Below are 22,522 nucleotides of genomic sequence, written 5' to 3'. Positions count from 1 at the left end.
TATTTGCTCTAGTTCATGGAAGAATACCATTGATATTTTGATAGAGATTGCGTTGAATCTGTAGATTGCTTTAGGCAGGATGGCCATTTTGACAATATTAATTCTTCCTATCGTGAGCATGGGATGTATTTCTATTTTTGTGTCTTTAATTTCTCTCAGGAGTGTCTTGTAGTTTTCAGAGTATAGGTCTTTCACCACCTCAGTTAGGTTTATTCCTAAGTATTTTATTCTTCTTGATGCAATTGTAAATGGAATTGTTTTCCTGATTTCTCTATCTGCTAGTTCATTATTAGTATATAGGAATGCAACAGATTTCTGTGTTTTAATTTTGCATCCTGCAACTTTGCCAAATTCAGTTATTAGTTATAGTAGTTTGGGGTGCATTCTTTAGGGTTTTTATATGTACAATAACATGTCATCTGCTAACAGGGACAGTTTAACTTCTTCCTTACCAACCTGGATGCCTTTTATCTCTTTGTGTTGTCTGCTTGTCATGGCTAGGACCTCCAGTGCTATGTTGAATAAAAGCAGAGAGAATGGGCATCCTTGTTTTGTTCCTGATCTTAAAGGAAAAGCTTTCAGCTTCTCACTGTTAAATATGATGTTGGCTGTGGGTTTGTCATATATGGCCTTTATTATGTTGAGGTACTTGCCCTCTACACCCATTTTGTTGAGAAGTTTAACATTGAATGAATGTTGAATTTTGTCAAATGCTTTTTCAGCATCTATGGCATGGGGTTTTTGTTCTTTTTTGTTGATATGGTATATAATGTTGATGGAGTTTTGAATATTGTACCATCCTTGCATCTCTGGAATACATCCCACTTGATCATGATACATGATCTTTTTGATATATTTTGATTTTGGTTTGCTGATATTTTTGGGGTATTTTTGCATCTGTTCACTGGGGATATTAGTCTGTAGTTTTCTATTTTTGTGTGGTGTCTTTGCCTGATTTTGGCATTAGAGTGATGCTGGCCTCATAGAATGAGTTTGGGACTATTCCCTCCTCTTCTACTTTTTGGAAAATTTTAAGGAGGATTCGTATTAGGTCTTCATTAAATGTTTGATAAAATTCAGCAGTGAAACCATCTGGTATGGGATTTGTTTTTGGGTAGTTTTTTGATTACCAGTTAAATTTCATTGCTAGTAATTTGTCTGTTGAGATTTTATGTTTCTTCCCGGATCAGTCTTGGAAGGTTTTATTTTTCTAGAGAGTTGTCTATTTCTTCTAGGTCATCCAATTTGTTAGCATATAATTTTTCATAGTATTCTCTCATAATTCTTTGTATTTCTGTGATGTTTATAGGGATTTTTCTTTTCTCATTTCTGAATCTGTATGTAGACTCTTTTTTCTTGATAAATCTGGCTAGGGGTTTATCTATTGTGTTTATTTTCTCAAAGAACAAGCCCCCAGTTTCATTGATTCTTTCTATTGTTTTATTTTTCTCAGTTTTATGTATTTTTGCTCTGATCTTTATTATGTCCCTCCTTGTACTGAGTCTGGGCTGCATCTGTTCTTCTTTTTCTATTTCCACTTATTGTTAATCTAGACTGTTCATTTGGGATTTTCTTCTTTCTTGAGGTAAGCCTATATTGCAATATACTTTCCTCTTAGGACTGCTTTTGTTGCACCCACAGGTTCTGGGGTGTTGAGGTGACGTTTTCATTTGTCTCCAAAAATTGCTTGATCTCTGCTTTTATTTGGTCATTGATCCATTGATTATGTAGGAGCATGTTGTTAAGCTTCATGTGTTTGTAGGATTTTTTGGGTGGTTTTGCATAATTTATTTCTAGTTTCATACCTTTGTGGTCTGAGAAGCTGTTTGGCACAATTTCAGTCCCTCTGAATTTATTGAGGCTCTTTTTATGGCCTAGTATGTGATATCTTCTGGAAAACATTCCATATGCACTTGAGAAGAATGTGTATCCTGCTTCTTTTGGGTAGAGTGTTCTATAGATATTTGTTAGGTCCATCTGTTCTAATGCTTTGTTCAGTGCCTCTGTCTCCTTACTTATTTTCTGTCTGGTTGATCTGTCCTTTGGAGTAAGTGGTGTGTTGAAGTCTCCTAAAATGAATACATTGCACTCAGTTTCCCCCTTTTATTCTGTTGTATTTATTTCACATATTTAGGTGCTCCTATATTGGTGCATAGATATTTATAGGTTATATCCTCTTGTTGGACTGACTTCTTTATCATTATATATTCTCCTTATTTGTCTCATTATTTTCTTTGTTTTGAAATCTATTTTGTCTGATATAAGTACTGCTACTCTTTCTTCCTACCTATTATTTGCATGAAATATCTTTATCTATCCCTTCACTTTTAGTCTGTGTAGGTCTTTGGGTTTGACATGAGACTCCTGTAGGCAGCATATAGATGGGTCTTGCTTTTTTATGCATTCTGAAACTCTATTTTTTTTATTGTGCATTCAGACCATTTACATTTAGGGTGATTATCAGTAGATATGAACTTATTGCCATTGCATGCTTTAGATTCATGGTTACCAAAGGTTCAAGGGTAGCTTCTTTACTACCTAACAGTCTAATTTAACTCACTTAGTATGCTATTTCAAACACAATCAAAAGGTATTTTTTCTCCATTCTTCTTATTCCTCCTCCATTCTGTATGTATTAGGTGTCATGTTCTGTACTCTTTGTGTAAACCTTGACTGACTTCATGGGTAGTTGATTTAATTTTGCATTTGCTTAGTAATTAATTGGTCTAATTCCTTTATTGTGTTTTTATTTTCTCTGGTGACAGCTATTTAGTCTTTTGAGCACTTCCATTTTTAGCGGTCCCTTTAAAATACACCATAAAGATGGTTTGTGGGAGGCAAATTACTTCAACTTCTGCTTATCTAGAAATTGTTTAATCCCTGCTTCAAATGTAAATGATAATCTTGCTGGGTAGACTACTCTTGGTTGGAGGACATTCTGTTTTATTACATTAAATATATCATGCCACCCCCCTCTGAGCTGTAAGGTCTCTGATGATAGCCTGATGAACTTCCCTTTATATAGGATCTTTTTTCTGTCTCTGGCTGCTTTAAATACTCTCTTCTTGTCCTTGATCTTTGCCATTTTAATTATTATATGTCTTAGTGTTGTCTCCCTAGCACCCCTTGTGTTGGGATATCTTTGTACTTCCAGGGCGTGAGAGACTATTTCCTTCCCTAGATTGGGGAAGTTTTCAGCAATTGTTTCCTCAAAGAGACTTTCTATCCTTTTTTCTCTCTTCTTCTTCTGGTACCCCTATAATGCAAATAGTGTTCCATTTGTATTGGTCACATGGTTCTCCTATCATCCTTTCATTCCTAGAGATATGTTTTACTCTGTGTGCCTCAGCTTCTTTGTTTTCCTTTTCTCTAATTTCTATTTCATTTACTGTCTCCTCAAACTCATCTAATCCACTTTTAAATCCCTTCATTGTATGTTCATTTCAGATACTTTATTTTTCAATGTTTCTATCTCTTTCTGGGAGTCCTCATTGAGATCATGAATATTTTTCTGTATCTCTGTGAGCATGTTTATGATTTTTATTTTGAAATATTTATCAGGAAGAATGGTGATTTCAGTTTCACTTAGTCCTTTTTCTGGCGTCTTCTTCTGCATTTTGTTTCTACAAAATTTTTTTGCCGTTTCAGTTTTCTAGTGGTTCCTAACTTCATGTAGGTGGCACCCTTTAGTGCACAGAAGCTCTACTCTCTGGATCTGCTGAGCACCTGTAGCCGTGGTGGAGGTTGCAGGCAAGCAGAACTGGCACCTGCCTAGAAGAGCTGTTTCCTGTTCTTGGCTGTAGTGCCTGCCTCTACTGCCAGATTCAGTGGGATGGGCATGTAGGGAGGAGCCTCTTTGTTGTGCTCCTATAGATGCCATAGCCAGGGCCACCCTCCAGCTGTCTGGCATGATGGGTGGAGCCTCAGGTGTGAGAGACTAGTACCTATTGCAAGGAAGGAGTGGCAGGCTGCATATGTTAGTGGGGTGTCTTGGGGCTGTATTGCCAGCCAGGGGATGGAGCATCTGAAGCCCCTGAAAGTTCCCAACCTGCTTAGCTGAGTGTGCTGGGACAATTTTGTCTTCCTGTCCTTTCTCTCTAGCAGTGAACTCTGTGGAATCTTTGCCCCTTTAGCACCCCTCTTGCTGTTAGTAAGTCTTTTAAAGTGCCCACCTTTCTTTTGTCCTGGAGGGGCCAGTTGTGCATACCTATTCTCCACAGCAGCTTGAATCTCATTATCTCTGAGTATTTTGCCCGTCTTTACTTTCCAACCCCACTAATCTCCAGAACACCATGTAATGTGGATTTGTGCTGCCAGAGCAGGTCTCCAGGGCAGGGTGTTTAGTATTCCTGGATTTCTACTCCCTCCCTGCTCAACTTTTCTTCCCACCTGCGAGCTGGGGTGTGTGGAGGACTTGGGTCTTGCTGGATCATGGCTTTGCTACTTTACCCTTTTCTGTGAGGTCTTCTCTTTTCCCCTTGCAACTCTGGGGGAAAAATCCTGGGGAAAAATACCACTAAAACCAAAATCAGTCAGAGGGGAAATAAAGTTAAGAAACCTGTTTATTTCTTACAAGCAATCATCCCATCTCTTTCTTGACCAGGCTGCAACAGAAGAGAGCTTCACCTAGCCTCTCTGGTCCAGATAAACCACTTTATGCCCTGGTAATTACCTATTGATATGTAGATGGACTAATTTTCTCCACCCCTTGGAAACACCTATCAATATGCAGATGCCCTAAAGCCAGGTGAGAGATTCTGGAAATATTGCAATTTTACCCACAGCCTGATATAGGCCATCTGTTCTGCAGTCTTCGGGTCTCTCAGGATTAGTTGTATTTGCTGTATTTTCATGTTATGTGTAGTTTTGGGCAGTGGTTTCTGCCTCACTTCTTATGCCTTTATCTTTTTCCCATCCTTGAGAATAACAATATTAATAATATGTAGTTATTATGTAACAGACTTTGGTTTAGATAACAACCCCATCCATGGCTCAGAAGGGCAGAGGGCACTCTTATGCGATGCTCGAGAGGCCAATAATGATGGAGCCAAGATTTGAACCCTAGTAGGATGGTTGCAAAGTTCATACATTTAATCACCCTACCATAATTGTTCTCAAGAATTCAGTACCTGTAATCTGATAATTAACCGATTAGTTTCCAGACATATGTGTTTTCAAACCACCAATATCTGCAGAGTAGGACTCCTACCAAAGGGATACACAATCCTTCCACAGCCATCTAACTATACACTGAATTGTCCCTTTAGCACAATTCTTAACTAAGGCCTTAGAGAATAATTAATTCAGTGCACTCTATCCATATTTTACTTTAGAGTTTTCCTTCAGTGGGTCTGGTTTTCTAAAGAATATGTGCAATGTAAAATTCGCTCTTGGGATGGTAGACTCCCGTTTTCAGCCTCATTTCCCCAGTCAATTCTTGGGGGACTTACATATATTATTGAAGGATTGTGTCATCCACGTTTTCTGCCTGATTTCCAATATTTGTTTGTTTGTTTTTCTGGATAACATTAAAGTCTTGTCTACTATGAAAATTATTATTGAGTTTCAAACTTTTAGAAAGAGTACAAACAATTCAAGATTCAATCCCAAGATAAAGAATCAAAGAGCTGATTATAATTTGTTTCCCTCCTTCTAATTTGCCCTTCACAACATTTCCCAACACTCTACCATGAAGTATGTACTTTTACCTTAACATATGTCTTGCCTTTGAGTGTGTTATCTGTCTCATCCTAGTCCCCCCTATCTAAACCAAGTCTCTGAAATGCCATTTTTATTAAGTGTTTGGTCCAGACAAGAAAGCCAAGTGGTAATTGCACATGACATTTCATGAATTTGGACCATATCCCACAATGGAATATTTGGAGTATTTGTAAATGTGTGTGTGTGTGTGTGTGTGTGTGTGTGTGTGTGTGTGTGTGTATGGTGCGTATGTTTGGATTACTTAGTAACTGGGTGAAAGTATCAGAAAAAGTTCAAATCAGAGCTCATGCTGACGATCTAGGAACCACACTTTGAGGACCTCTGGCCTGAAATGTGTTTCAAAAGAACATTAATGGTGGTGAAAATGCACATATTTTGTCATATAATAAAGCTGCAATGATTCAAGTAGGCTGGTTCTCTGATATCAATAAAGGGATAATTTAATGAGATTGACTTGAAGGCCCAGAACCAGGTACAGCAATATATGTATATGTTTTACCATTTTGATCTAAATATGAAATGGTTTTAATTTTTCTAAAACTGCTATCAACTGAAAATTAGAATTCCCACTATATCCTTTTATCCTGGGTCACAAGGTTTTATGCCATATTAGAAGCTTAGAAGCTGATGCCAAGGGGACTGATTCAATGGATGGCCAAGTCTGGCCTGTTTTATCGATATTGGCAGGGATCTAAAGCCCACTAGTAACTAATTACTCTGTAGTAGCATGTCTATAAATGTACATGCTGCAAAATTGGAAATATGGCTAGAAGTGAATTATGGAATTATGGTTAAATTTTAGGGCCAAAAGCAATACATCTGCCATAACACTTCCTTTTGAGAATCATGATGCCACACTGAGGAATCTGTGATAAACAAGACTTGGAAGCATAATACTATATTGGGTTCTGTAGACACATACATATTGAACAGACGGTTGCTTTGAGCTACACTGCAAATAGAAAGGCAGGCATAAAAAAAAAAAAGAAAGGCAGGCCTATTATTTGTTCTGAGAGCTCTGCTCACATGAAGAGCCACCTCTTCTTATTTATGACTGTCTTGATCTCCTTCCATTCTGTGGAGTTACTGAAGTTGTTGGATTTTTAGATCTGCCAAGACAACCAACAAAACCAGAGATCATGGCTTCTCCAACACTCTAGGTCTCTATGTCCCTAATGATTAGCAGGTCCCCTTCCAGTCCCCAGTGAGCAGGAAGCTTGAAGAAGAAATAAACCTGAGCTATTTTAAGCCACTGACACTTGAGGCTAATTTGTTATTGCAGTATAACCCAACCTCTCCTAAGATAATACAAAATGGTATTATCATTAATACGAACGCAAATGAATAAACAAACAGAAAGCAGCCAAAACAAGCAGAAAAATAGCCTAGAACAGTGCTTCTCATAACCGAGTGGGCATCAGAATCTCCCGGAGGGCATGACAAAGCACAGATTGCGAGGTACCACGCCCAAAATTTCTATTTCAGCAGGTGTGGGAGGCAGGACACAAGAATTTGCATTTCTAACACATTCCCAGGTAAAGCTGATGCTGCTGATCTAGGAACCACACTTTGAGGTCCTCCGTCCTGAAATATATTTCAAAAGAACATGAATGATGGTGAAAATGCACATATTTTGTCATATAATAAAGCTACAATGATTCAAGTAGGCTGGTTCTCTGATATCAATAAAGGGATAATTTAATGAGATTGACTCGAAGGCCCAGAACCAGGTATAGCAATATATGTATGCGTTTTACTATTTTGATCTAAACATGAAATGATTTTAATTTTTCCAAAACTGCTATCAACTGAAAACATATTTTCTTCTGAGCCATTTTAATGATATCTTGGTACAACCACATAATTTTACCTATGATTATTCAAAGAAAGTCCAGTCCATTAAAAAATTCAATTGTGCACATAATTCAAGGTTTCCTCTGTCTCCACAAGATGAACTTGTGGAAAGGAGGCCAGGGGAATAGTGAGGTCATCTCAGCAGTAGCCAACCTGCTTCCTGATGTGTGCTACTCAAGAGCTGGGTGGGGTCAGAAATGGGGTAATTTTGTGAGCCTAGTGTGTTAGCTGATCCTTTCTTGTATGTTTGTAATTGTGATGTGAGCAGTTGCACCTCTATGGTGGTGATGATCCTGATCAAGATGGTATCTGTAAGGCATTATGTTTTGAGTATTGACGGAAGCCCCATGAGGGGTGATCATTAATGGGGAATCTAATTCCAGCCTGCTTAGCTGGCACTGTGGCCCTTTGCAGGACTCAGTCATCTTCAGACTCACCCATTCATTCCTGTGAAGTGTGCCATCTGCTCTGGAGCTGTCCAGCATGCCTTTAGGACCAGGTTCCAGTGCTCTGTGCTTTCTCAGCTGGCAGCCAGATAACGTTGGGGTCGTCTTTGATGTTTTCTTATGTTTCAAGTGCAAAGAAGTTCCCTTTATTCCCCTTAATTAAGTCTTACTTAAGCTTTTTTTGGAAATCTTACAGAATGATGTAGGGAAAAGCAGTAATTTTGTTCTGCTGGGTGTTCCTACTCCAAAGAGACATTTCACAAAGCTTCCTGCCTTCAGAAATATTCAGACCAGAAAATGGCACTAATGTCTATGTTTAAGAATAGCCAACATTCAGTGGACATCATTCAGCATCGATGTTTATCACTCTGACCTGGACAGACCGTGGTAGTGCTATGGAAGATAAAAAGGCAACATTGAGTGAGTACAAAACGTCTATGCTCACAGAGGGTCTGTCCTGGCTCTGCCCTTTTCTCTTAATGTCTCCCTTTACTTTTCCTAAAATGCTTTATTCTGTGCCTGTCGGGTAATGGGAGTCATATGCCAAGAACCAGGCATACTTTGAGCTTGGCCTAGGAGAATTTGATAATTTATTTCAATGGGCTGATTTTCTCCAGGATGATCCCTATTGTACTTGGTAAACTCCAGGTCAAGAAAGAGTATTAGTCAGTACTGCATAACCATAACCTAGAGAAAAAGTTGGTATCTCTGCCTTCATATTGTATTTGTCTCCTTTGCTGCCTTAAGTTTGTGGTCAAAAAGTTTCTGTTCAGCCCTACAGCCCTGCACACAGTCTTGCAAATCATCAAAATGAATTTTCACTCATGACTTAAGATTGATGCAACCAGATCCCTTCCTGAAACTCATCTCCCACAAGGAGACAAAGAAGTATGTACAGAAAAGATGATGGGATTGTCAAGGACTTAGAGGGACGTTGTGGCCAGACCCATGTCAACAAAATGACTGGAGTCAGCTACCCAAGGGCAAGTAGTGTCACCTCCCTCCTCAGACCCTTGCTGAGGTCCAGATGCCTGATCCAGCTGTCACCTCCTGACCTCAACCCCCTCTGCCCCACCATTCTCTTATATGCAAGAAGCTTGAAATCAACCCTAAGTGAAATGGGTCTTTTGGACATGTGTCTGCCATCTTCCTGGTCTGTTGGCTTTCTGAATAAAGTCACCTTCCTTGTACCAAAATCTTGTCTCTCAACTTATGGGCATATGTGCAGCAAGTGGCATGAGCTTGGACTCAGTAGCACACCCTCATGTTGTATGACTGCACATTACATGGTAAATGTGGTGTTCTTAATCAGTGAGGAAACAATCAGTTATTTCATATTGGGTCCTGGAATAATTAATTAACACTCTGAAGACAAAAATATATTGAAAGTTGCTAACATTTATTGGAAGTTTACTATGTCTGTGCTAAACCTGATATTTCAATATCTCATTTATTCCTCACATTAATCCCAAGTGGGGAGTCATAATCATTCCCTACTTTGCAAATAGAGAACCTGAGGTTTGAAGAGGCTAAGAAAATCATCAAACTCTGGCTTTGTCTAACTGCAGAACAAGCATTCTTAATCAGGTGGTTATAAGCTAAAGTAATTTCTAGATCAATTTTAGATGCAAAAAACCAAAACCTTAATAAAAACAGATGTGATGATATGTGAAGATAGTCATATTGTTTAGATAGAAAATAAACCAGATCAAATTAGCTACATAAAAATTAAATATTAACAAAAACAAAAACACTCTTGCATTTCTGTTTTGGCATAGATCTGGCTATACCTGAAATAGGTTGTGAAAATCCAAACAAACAAAAACATTCTTTTGATTCCAGGTTTGCAGTCAGCATCTGTGGAGCTTATGAAATAGTCATTCTTGATATGTGGTCTTTGAAATAGTGATCAAATTGATTACAGGTGAGTTAATGGAACTCCCTGTGATGAACTGTAACATAAAAGAATATTAAGGATGATATTTGTGACATGGAAAATATTAATAATATATTAGAAACTAGCCCAAGTCTGTATACAAACCATTATGAGATTTTAAAAATTGATTTGTATATTTTACATATAGATATGTATTATATATACACAAATCTCAAAAGTATATAGTAGTTGTTTTCTGGACTATTGAGATTATAATGAATTTTATCTTCTCTCTTACACTAGTATTCTACATTTCAGTAATACTCTAATAATTAGGGAAAAATTATTTAGAAAAATCTATATTTTTTCCACAATCTGTTATTTAACCTTTAGGTGAGGCTCTTAAAGATAATGTGGATAAACTGGCAAATAGGGAACATGTAGGGGAGAAATTGTGAGGAAGCTAGGCTATGAGCTGATTACTTACTGTGACTATTTTTCCAACACCATTCTCAGATGCCTACTGGGTGTCCCACTGCAATTCGATTCACTTCAATTTGGAACTACTTACAGCTAACAACTACCTACCTAGCCCAGGCCCCACAGGGTAAGGATTCAGTTCCATCAGACTGCCCCTCCTTTAGCTGCTGGTCACAAGCGGGGTCCCCAGGTCACCTATGTTTGACTCAGCCACCATTTCATGAATTCCCATTACATTCCTGCAGCTTAATAATTTTTTAGAGTGACATAAAACTCAGGAAAGCATTATATTTATCATTATAGCTTTATTACAAAAGGTATAACTCAAAAACAACCAAATAGTAGAGGTTTATAGGGTGAGATCTGGGGGGTGATAGAGCACCCATCTTTGGATAAAATGAGAGTTCCTGTGGCCAGGATTCTCACCTGGCCCTGGGTGACTAGCTCACTGCACACCTGTGGGCAATACATGGCTGTTGACTCTATATAAAGAGCTCTGCCCAGTGCTCTGGGTGCGACACGGTGGCAGGGCTGCAAGGCTGCAGGAGAGCAGAGGCTGGAGTGGTGGCAGCGCTGAGCATAGAGGCCCAGAGGATGGCTGTGTGGGATGACTGTGCAGAGAGGCCTAGAGGAAAGCTGTGTGGACAGAGGGGCCCAGAGGCAGAGACTGGCTTGCTGCATGCAGACTCGCTCTGAGTGAATGGGATTCTAGTGACTGACCTGCCACCTGGAAATAAAGTTGGGTACATACCTTTCACCCCACAGAGCGTTCTGCTGTCAATTTTCTTTGGTCATATTGAATCCATAGCGAGTTTGCCCAGAGCTGAAACCCACTGGCAAGACACATGCCCTCTGCAGCACTCCATCCCCCAAAAGCATTGATGCTTTCTCCAACCAAGAAGGTCCTGAACGATGCCGTTCGAGAGTTTTTACACAGACTCTATTAGATAGGTATGGTGCATTAATTTGTTGGCCATTGCTGTCATCACCTGCTTTGGTCCAAACATTCTAAAATTTTAGATAATTTCCTTGGCATCACAACCTAGCTGTGATCAATATGTATATAGGCATGTGGGTATGTACATTACATGTGCCACCTATGCTCTGGGTGGAAGCTTCTATATAATAGGTTTATAGAACCATATAAAATAGGGGAGTGTTATCAGCTATATATTTCATGAGACAATTTTTAGGGACATTTTGTTGTGCAACAGGCCTTATGTGGTATAGAGATCTTGCTCTCTAGGAGTTTAAATTTTAGAGAGTCAAGAGTTACAAATAAATAATGCTATATAACACTATAGAATTAGTGAAAATCTAGGACAGTAATAAAAGAAGTCTATAAACTGGTATCTGATTAAGTCCCTAGTGAGCAGGAAGCCCACAAATAAACAGTGCAAACAAACAGCAGGAGTTTACAGGAAGCAAAGAGCACTTAATGTGAATCTATCCGAGCATTCAGAATCTCAATTTAAATAAATATAACATTGACCGACAGAAAGACTATCACTGATTTGTGATTCAATATAAAAAGGTATAGGAGAAGTCATATCTTTAAAAATTATTTCCAGATTTGCAGTACCCAAGTGTATCTGTCTCAATAAACACCACGATTTACAAACTGTCCATAATACTAGCTTTGAGAGGTAACTATTTACAACCAAATTAAAGACAATTTAAGTAGCTACCACATATGACTTAACAGAGCATTATATTTCATTATTTGCTTGTCCACACCTTTAAGAAATCACATTAATATCTGGGTTGATGTTTCCTTTTTTTTAAAAATGTATTTGTGCTGTTCTCTAGTAAAAAGACATTGAAATTGTAAGGTTATAAATGCCTTATAGTATATTTTTACAAAATATACTTGAATAGGAAAACTACTTCATCCATATAGCAGCTAGTTAGTAAGTCTGAAATTTCTACACAGAACAGGATAAAGTCACACTTAGCCAGTGAGAGTACCTCAAATCCTGAGTACCTCCAACAGTACTGATTATAAAGAAGTTATGATTTCAAACAGCTAGTTCATTAGCATACATGCAGATAATTTACCTTGCTCTTTGAGGTAAGTAATGAGATCTTAAGAAAAGACATGTACACATTAAAGACATACTCCAGACAAAGTAATTTGTCTTGCTTTGAGGATATATTATTAAACAAGTCTACGATTGCTCTGGGGACAGTTTCTAGTGCCAAGACAAGGGTACCTGTGTCCTGCCCCTCTTGACCCCTCTTGATATGCTCACATTAAAAAGGTCAATTCCAAAAGGCAAGATATTCTTTGAAAAGTAACATAGAAGATAGAGAAAAAAAGACAAAGAGCTTAAAAAAGAACAGGAAAATTGAGAAAAAAATAACTGTGACCTTGGGATGATTGAGAGCTATCAAGAGATTTTGAGGGTTAAAAAAATCAAAAGGGATTGTTATGAAGAAGTATATTTAAAAACACTACATCAGTGGATACAAAAATTTAGGATTTGTCTCATTTGATACTAAGGTAATAGGCTAAAGACATTCTTGCATTTACTTGCTAAAAAAAAAAAATCATTGTTTATGGGTATTTTAATATTGGCATTAGTCACAGTAAACTAAGATTGATTGCAGTAGTCACAGAACCTATGAAATTTCAGTGGCTTTGCATAAGATTCCAGTTACCAGTATTGTTGGATGCAGTGTGCTAGCTGTATTTAGAACATTTTCCTTAACAGTAGCTGAGGAAGCCAGGAACTCTCCACCATTTACTTCAACAGGAAAGAGAGAGAGAATGGAGAATGCATATCTGTTGTTAACTGTTACAGGCTGCAGATAACAGATTAGTTCCACTCACTTTTATACTGGTCAAGACCCAAGCCTTGGGTCACCTCTTCTATTGGGAGTCCCAGGCACTGCAGTCTTTCAGTGTTCTGTAGAGAAGGAAAGTGATGCGGTGAGTATTGCAGAGTCCTGCCACAGTACTTTGGGGAACTTACGAAGAGCTAGGTGCGTTACCAAAGTCTTTTAAAAAGTACATGCTTGAAAAGGAAAATTACTTCATCTGAAGCAGCTAGTCAACATTTCATAAATTTCTGCACAGAGAGTAGAATATTTTGTTCGGTTAGCTGATAGAGCATTGCAAATTGGCAAAGGCAGCCTTCCCGAGTCCATGTATATGTTCATTAATTTGTTTTCCCTACCAGGAGAAAGAAGACTTGAATATGTTAGTACAGACATAAAAGTTTGCCAATGAAGAATGAAGAGGACAGTTAGATAAGAATCATTCCTCTGAAAAGAGAAAAATATCAATTATGCAACATACAATAAAAAAGAGCAGGACTACTAGTAAGTGCTATTGTCACAGAAATTTGTGTTAGATATTAATCAGATAACATGTAAGTCCCACGAGGGGCCCAGAAATCTTAGTAACCTGCAGACAATGCTCATTCAGTATGGGTCTTTGCTTTGGTCTGGATGTTGAAACTGGTAACACCTCATGGGCATCAAGAAGGTATGAAAAGGTTTATTATTCATATAATGAGGCTTTCTGGAAAGAATAGGGCAGGCTCACAAGGCAGCTCAGAAATGGTCTGTGAAAGCAAGGAAAGGGGAGTGGCTTGGGGCTTATGGTAGTTCCAGGGTGAGGCTGGGGCCTGAGTTCCTGCACGCAGCCTGGGCCTTGCTTGGTTTGACCTTCTCACTGGCTCCATGGGAAGAAGTACTCAGGCTTTCTTACCAGATTACCCACATGTAGTGCAGAAGGCAAAAGAGAAGTGATGGGTCCTCAAAGCTATTAGCAGTCAAATATCAAAGTGGAGTCAGTCTTTGTAATAGTTTTTCTGGACCTGATCTGGTTTGTTTCATCCTCATTATATAAACAATACAGCTCATCCTACTCTTTCTCAACATTTAAAAATGTATGGGTATGGGAAGGATTATGAATGTTAATAAGAAGTTGGACAAGTTAATTTTTGTGACCTGAAGTTTCCTTAGGTAAGCTTTAGAACTTGTTACATACATATATATTTAATGTTAAGAGGTAAAGGTTATGAAACGACTCAATCATTCTCTTTCTATTAGTCAAGGCCCTTGATTGCCCTTGGAGTAAATGACTTGCATGGAATGAATATTAGAATGTATTCTGCAGCTAGGAAATTTAAAAGATCTATATGTAGACATGGTATCCTCACATTAATTTCAAAACATGAAAATTATACCATGGTTTATTTTAGTCATTCACTTTCTAACAAATGTCAGTTGGATACCTACTTTACACAAGGTTCCAGATCTTGGCAAGTCTGAAAACACTTGAGTAGTTCATAGGCAATTTGAAATAAGTATCATTAGAAGTTTCCAGTCATTCAATATTAATTTAGAGATTGGCAGGTTTGACAAGTAATATGTGTTTTATTAGATCTATCTCACCTACCATACCTCTATTCAAACTTAAAAACTGGTAGAAATTGAAAGGGAGAAAACGAACAACAGGATGTGTTTTTTCATCTCAAATACTGAAAGTCATCTCACAGTTTGGTGCTCTGGGAATATATATCATTTCACACTGTAATGGAAAAATGTACAGAATCCCAAAATCTCATAGTTAGAAGGAAATCAATGAGGCATCTAGTTCAAACTCCTAATATAAACTCCTTTGTACACAATCCCTGCAGTTGGACAACAGATATCCATGTTCATGCTTCCAGTAACAAGTTTTCACACTTTGCCAAGACAGGTCCTTCTGTTATTTTTCAGAGTTGGGAAATTCTCTCCTCCTTTGGCTTCAATGAAATCTACAAGTCTTATTATCCTGCTATTTTTCTGGTGAATCCTTTTGATTCTTCTTTTGTGCTACTTTCGCTGTTATTAAGGGTTTTGATATGGTCCCCCTTCCCTTCTCAATCTATACATAGTCCCTGATTAATTTCTTCAATTCCCATGGATTTGACACCAAATTCTAATATATGCAGCCCTATCATTACACTAAATTTCAGATCTCCCTCTCTCACTGGCCCCTGAATGGTATCTTCTGAAGGTTCTCAAGTTCTTAACAGCCAACATGTCCACAAGAGAATTCATTATTTTCTACCACAAACCATGCCATCCCTCCTATGTCTGCTATCTCCTAATAATATCAACATGTTCTTTGCTCAAACCAGAAATATAGGCCCTATCATCAGTACTTTATATTTCCGCAAACCTTGCCTGTTTCTCCTTCCTAAATAATTCTCATGTGAAGTCCTAAGAAGCCACAGAGCATAGGTGCTAAAGATCCTTTCTTAATGGAGACTTCCTGGCTTTAAATCTTGGTTCTTTGACTTAATACCTTAACTTTTTCATTCTCTGAATCTTATTCTATTAAATGGGGCTAAGAACACTAAGCATTCTTACTTCAAAAGATTGTAGTGGGTTGCTAAGTATAAAATTATTGGAACAGTACATGGTGCACAATGAGCACTTTATGAATTTTAACTCTCCTTTTAATTATTTTCTGCTCTTAATTCCCATTGACATTTTCCTAGGTTAAATCCTACATCATCTCCCAAGTGCTATATTGGTCTCCTGTGGTTTCTGGTCTGTCTCCCTTCATACTGTTTATACCAAAGCCAAAAGATACGTTTACTACTATTGCTAGCATTCAATTATTACCCCCTGGTTCTTAATAGTAGAGATTCTAAACTCCCTAAGTTGAAGCTTAAATTCCTTAGCACATCTGCCTCTGCCTTGCATGACCTGGTCTCTGATTACCTCTCCAACTTCACCTTATACCACCTCTTCCTTCGCTTACTGTCTTCCAGTTCCTTGAGCCATTCACCTTCTTCTTATGTTTGGGTTGACCATTGCAAGTGTTGGAATACTCTTCCCATCTTACTGACCCTCAGTGTAGTACTTCCACCCTTTCAATTATGTCCCTCTAGCATGTGTTTCAGCACACTATCCAGTTCTTCCTTATCATAGCATTTTTGTCATGTCATACAATAACTAAGTTTCCTGCCTGTAAAATATCCTGGGAGATACTTTCATCTCTAATAGGACAAAATGAGTGGTTGGTATATAATACTGTTATTAAGTACTTATTGAATGAAGAATACAGTTAACTAGTAGCTTCCATCCTGTACTATGCATCCTGCTTTTTTTTGCATCTGCAAAACACACTCCACTTTTCACATTACCATCATCTCAATCATTGAAGTCAGGAATGTTTCGCCCTACTTGAATCTCTTCTTTATGTTAAAGTTCTCCAGTTTATTGTACAATTCTGTTATGATTTCTGCCATCTCACTACTCCACAACACTCATAATACTCTAGATGAATCCAATTGTAAGTAAATGAAGTATCCCAGTTTTGCTCAAACCACGATAAACTATTGAGAACTGAGATACTTGGCTTATGTAGAAATTGGTGCTTCTACGCTTGTTTGTATAACATACTCTGACCAACAAAAAGCTCTATTTACTTTTAATGAAAAATTAAATTCTTCTTTCTTAAAGTGGAGTATCTTTCAGAAAGTGACATTTGAAAGTATTAGAACTCTATACTCACCCTAAACATTCCTATTTTCTTCCCCAGGTGAGCTCTTCATTGGGTAACACTTTATTAGACAATGTTGTCTTGCCAGTGGGTTTCAGCCCCGGGCAAGTTCACTATAGATTCAATGAGACTGAAAAAATGACAATGGAGCATTCTTGGGGTGAAAGCATTTATACCCAACTTTATTTCCATGGTGGCAGGTCAGTCACTAGAATCCCGTCCACCTAGAGCAAGCCTGCATGCAACAAGCCGGTCTCTGCCGCTGGGCCTCTCTGCCCCTACAGCTGTCTCAGTCTTGGTCCTTGGCACTGCCACCAGTCCAGTTTCTGCTTTCCTGCAGCCTTGCAGCCCTGCAGCCTTGCAACTGTCTAGAGCACTGGGCGGGGCTCTTTATATAGAGTCAGTAACAACATATTGCCCACACAAGACGACCAGGATCAGGTGAGAATCCTGGCCACAGACACCTTCACTTTCTCCACAAAATATCAAAAGTATTCTACAGAAAAATAACTCCATAGGCTCTCAATTGCTGTTACTTCAATGAAGAATATTCCACAATCCTGACATTGGGAAATGCCAAATTCAAAAAGCTTCTTTACCATGGGAATTCTGAAAACTTTAAATATATTAATGAGCACAGAACATCTGAGAGGGTGGATAAATATGTGGCTTTTCCTTAGGATTACTTCATCTGGGAACCCTTTTGTGAACAGCACATCATGGGATTAGTGTAAACTCCATTTGGGAAATGTATTTTTCTAAGTAATAGATCTCCTTAAAAACAATAAAATGCTGTGTAGAACTTTATTAACTAACTTCCCTAATGACCTTATTAGGAGGTATTTTAATACTCCATGTGACTGAAACAAAGCAAAGCATATAGTCTCTCTTTATATACAGATTTAGAATTCAGACCCACTCATAATCCCAACTAATCTGTCTTTTCCTTGGGCACTTTTCTGCTAGAATAAACTGGTTCTTTTACTTATGGATTTCTTTTCCCTCTATGTCTTGTCAATGGGTTTCAGCCCTGGACAAGTTTACTATGGATTCAGTGAGACAGAGAAATGACAATGGAACATTCTTGGGGTAAAAAGGTTATTACACAGCTTACTCTCCCAGCGATAGGTCGAGCACTAGAATCATGTCTGCATCCAGCAGTCTGCAGATCTGTAATCCTCCTTCATCTCTGCCTCCACCCAGAGCACTGGGTGGAGCTCTTTATATAGTGACTCAGTCAATAATAGTTTATTGCCTATGGGTGTGGAAGTATTAGTCTAGCAGTAGGCCAATTACATCATCAAATAGGTTAGGGTCAGGTGAGGATCCTGGTGATAGGAGCTTCCATTTTCCCCACAGGTAGCTTTCTTAATGCATACAGAGTTTGAATTATGTCCAAACTCATTTTTATGCATTTTTTTCTGACATCATTTTGTAAAACAAATAAAAATGATTATAGGGAGTCTAAAATCCCTTCCAACACTGTAATCAGTTGCATGGATCTTGTAAGTAAATTACTTAGACAGGATAAGCCAAAGTCCATGTTTGATCCTCTCTGTTCCCTTTCTCACCAGCATTCTTAATCACTGTCTGAGAGGAACCTCTGGCCTAAAAAACACAGATGAATGAATGCTATCTCCTGAGGCCAGTGATTGACCAGGAACTTGTCAACTTAGATAATGAAGGGAGTCCATATTTATCTGTGCTCTTCGGTGATATATTTTGATTTTAAAGTGCCATACATGGTGTGGGCAAAATTGCAATATTTCCAGAATCTCTCACCTGGCTTAGTGCATCTCCATATCAATAGGTGTTTCTAAGGGGTGGAGAAAAGTAGTCCATTTCTGTATCAATAGGTAATTACAAGGGCAAGAGAGGGCATATCTGGATCAGAGAGGTTGAGTGGGGCCCCCTCTTCAGCAGCCAGGTCATGAGAGACAACACAGGACAGCAGAAGTGGAAGACTGCTCATGAGCAATAAATGGGTTTCTCCCACTTTATTTCTCCCTTTGACTAAGTTCGATTTCAAAGTTATTTTACCCCAGGATTTCCCTTCTGGAGTTACACATGGTAGAAACAATGGGCCTAATTTCCTTCAAGGAAAGAGGAATGTCACATATGGAGAGATCGATTTTCCGTTCGACACCAAGTTCTTATCATTTTAATTATTCACTCTTATTTAATCCAGACAGATTCAACATCTGCTTTGCTATTAGAGAGATTAAAATATATTTGAGTCCTTGATTTAAAAAAGTCTCATGCATCTCAGAAGAGTTCATTATGTCATTTGTAAATATGGAAGAATCTGTTTGCAAAGGTACATGTTTTTCTTGATGGGCAAAGGAAGAGCATTTTTAAAAGCAACATTTCCCCTGAGAGTTCTAGAGAGCATCAGTTCTGCAGGATTTAGTTAGGTAGTAAATTGAGGAAAGGCATTGTGTTTAAGCATTTCAAAAACCCAGGATTAAACAAAGTAAGATAGGTTTCTTGACTATAGTTTCTGACAGCCTTTAATGTTCACATGCCTTGTGAATTTCCAAAGGTGGCATGTCATATGCAGCGTTTCCTGAATTTAATTTGATCCTATAAACCTCTTTGGCTGTAGTGGTTGCCGGAGGCAAATTCTGGCGCGCTGAGACCTCCACTCCTTAAGATCCAATCACCACTGACCAAATGGTCGCCCACCCCTTAAAAGCCAATCACCAACGCAGAACACACTCTACCCCTACTCCTTAAAAACACGCTTCCTCACTCAGGAGCTGCTGCTCCCTCTCTCTGGGGGCAGTCATTTTCTCTATCAGATAATAAAATTTCTTGCGTGTGCCCATGTCTCCTGAGTTGTTCTGGGGTAAGGAGGGTCCCGGTGAGATTCCCTTTCATATAGTATGCTGCTTTTACATAAAATAGAGGATACCCATATATGTACAAATAGGTTCTTTTAATATATTTAAATACATATACAGTAAATGTGAATGTAAGCCCTTGGAAAATGTCCGAAGAACCCCACAAGGAAATGGAGGAGTGGGACTTGACTTTGATCACATGTCCTGTACTACTTGAATTCTGGCAGGTGTGCAAGCTCATCGACATGCGCTACCCACCGCCGGCTAAGGAGGGTGCTGTGGTCTCCAGCATCCCGTTGGCCGGCGCGGGGAGGACAGCACCTCGGGCGGTGCCGCATGCGCAGTAGAAGGAGCCAAGGTGCAGTGGGTGTTGCTGCCTAAACTCTTCCGGTCCGAAGTCTTGTTCTGGCCCAGAGGGAGCCGGGCTGGCGGCTTTGGGGCTCTTGCCGTTGGGTGGACGGCGTCTTAGGGCCCAGATGAGCCAATGGCATCCTGCCCACTACGGCTGGGGCCAGAGAGGCGTCTTTTCCGGACGGCCCTCCGGCGAGAGGAAGGGTGGAAGCCACGCCCCCGAAAGGTGAGCCGCCTCGGCCCGGTGCGGGCCCGTCCCGCTCGCAGCTCCCGGGCCACGGTAGCTGCCTGAGCGCTGCCGCCGCGCGTGGCCCGCGCGCCTCTTCCTGGGAGGCTGTGACGCTTTCGCTGCTCTGCTCACAGTAGCTGACTTGGACAGTGTGATTTTTTATTTCTCCGCGGGCCTTATAAAAGCGAGGCGTGGGCCATGGCTCCCCGGGTGAAATAGAGAGGGATTGCCCTTTAAGATGGGACTGTCAGTGTTGGGGCCACCCCTTACTTACCAAAATGGAGGCCCCCGCATTCCTCAAGCTGCGCTATTTGCCACAGAAAATATAAACAAGAGCAAAGTTCGAATGAAAAATCTACCAGTACAACCAAACTTTCACTGAAAAAAATGTGTGTTGTTTCCAGGAATCGCAAAGGGCATGCTGTTGCTTTCTAACAGGTCTCATTTGAGAACTCGCCCTCTGTATATTCAGATGGTTAATTTTGAGGCTTTGCTTTCAGTGAACTCTATTCCTTGAGACCTTACTTTCCGCCATCTCATGGCTCATTAAGTCCCCTTCGTTTTATGTCCTGAATATCTTTTCAATCTGTCCTCTCTCCTCCATCAGCATCCTAATACAGAACTTGCCTGATGTATTGCTTTTAGGTCCTAATTAGTGTATATATTTATTGGTTATTGTTTCCGTTCACTCCGTTCTTCACATAGACATCTTTTTAATATGCAGCTTGGAAAGTTCTCATAAATATCGCACAAAAGCATTGCATTAGGAATAAAAACAAACTCTTTTCCATGGCCTTCAAGACTGCATGGTCTAGAATCCCCTATCTTTCCCCAGACCCATCTTGTGTCACTTTTGCCCTAACTTTCTATACTTAAGATATGCTGAATTAACCTTAGTTAATTCTATAAAAAATCCTACCTAAGGCAGCTCAAATACTACCCTTTACTGTTACCCCTAGCCTTATTAAGTGAAGTTCACGGCCCCCTTGTCTATCAAATTTTCTTTTAAAATATGAACTTGAAGTTCACTACGGTTGCGTTTGATGGCATTGGTTGTATTAGGACTAAAAATAAAGTGTAAAGTGAAAGAGTTAAACTGTTTCAGTCAACATGTGTGTATTAATGGCACCTTAGTGTTCAGGATTGCGCTAGATTTTATTGGGGATGCACAGTTCTGGCCGCCTCTGGTTTTAGATGTGTCTTATTTGTTGAGTCCTTTGCACTGTTCTGTTGCCTTGTCTGTTTTCTAGATGGGGAAGCAGAAAGAAGGGGAGTATAGGTTGATACTAGGTGGGGTTGAATAGGTGGAGCAGTGAAATGCAGAGTAGAGAGAAGAGAGGACCTACTTTTGGGTTCCACTTTTCATTTTCAAGGAGATTTCATTCTATGCAGAGACTGGCTCACCTAAAAATTCGCTAATAAGAAAATGTATTAATAGGTGGAAAGACTATATCCCAGTTGGACAGTGGATTCCAGGGACCTGTTTCATTGCCTTCAAAGTTCCTTTGGAAAAGGTAGGCAGGATTTCTTTAAGAAATCGAAATTTACCGTGTAGAACACTGGTTCTCAACCATATCACACTCCATTTTCCCTTTTTTGTAGCAAATACTTTGTAATACCCATTTGGTATCCTGAAATGAAATTCATCTAAGTACAATCTACTTCCATACTTAATTTTAAAGAAAGAAAACAATGTACTATAACATAAAGAATAAATAAGATAAAGGAATTCATAATAATGTAGTATGTATTTACATTTCAATAGTTAAATGGCCATAACTATGCTAGACATTAAGAAATAGTTACTTGTTCCGTGAAATCAAAAAACTAAATGAGGAGTGATATAGGGGAGTTATTTTGCCTAAGTGGCTGGAGTTTCCATAATAATGAACAGCTCTTACTTAGTACATTTCCAAGTAAAGCAAAGTCTTCACTTGGTTGATAAGGTGACAACTGTCCTGGAAAATGGATTATACATTAAAACTGCAAAAAAAAGCCTTCATGTTTATTCTTGAAGTTTGTTTCTAAGGCTTAACTTACGAACAGATTTTTCACCTACATGAATGTTGACTAGAACATTCAGAAGTCATTAGGGGGTAAGACACATCTGTGGGACTGTTCTGAATTTGGCCAGATGCCTGGCATCTATGACCCTATGCACTAAATGCCATTGAGACACCTTTGTTACCACTGTCACAACCCAAAAAATAACCT

The sequence above is a fragment of the Manis javanica genome, chromosome 1 (genome assembly GCF_040802235.1).
Source record: "Manis javanica isolate MJ-LG chromosome 1, MJ_LKY, whole genome shotgun sequence".
Taxonomy (NCBI): domain Eukaryota; kingdom Metazoa; phylum Chordata; class Mammalia; order Pholidota; family Manidae; genus Manis; species Manis javanica.
The sequence above is the reverse complement of the archived record's forward strand: the minus strand, read 5'-3'. Positions refer to the sequence as shown.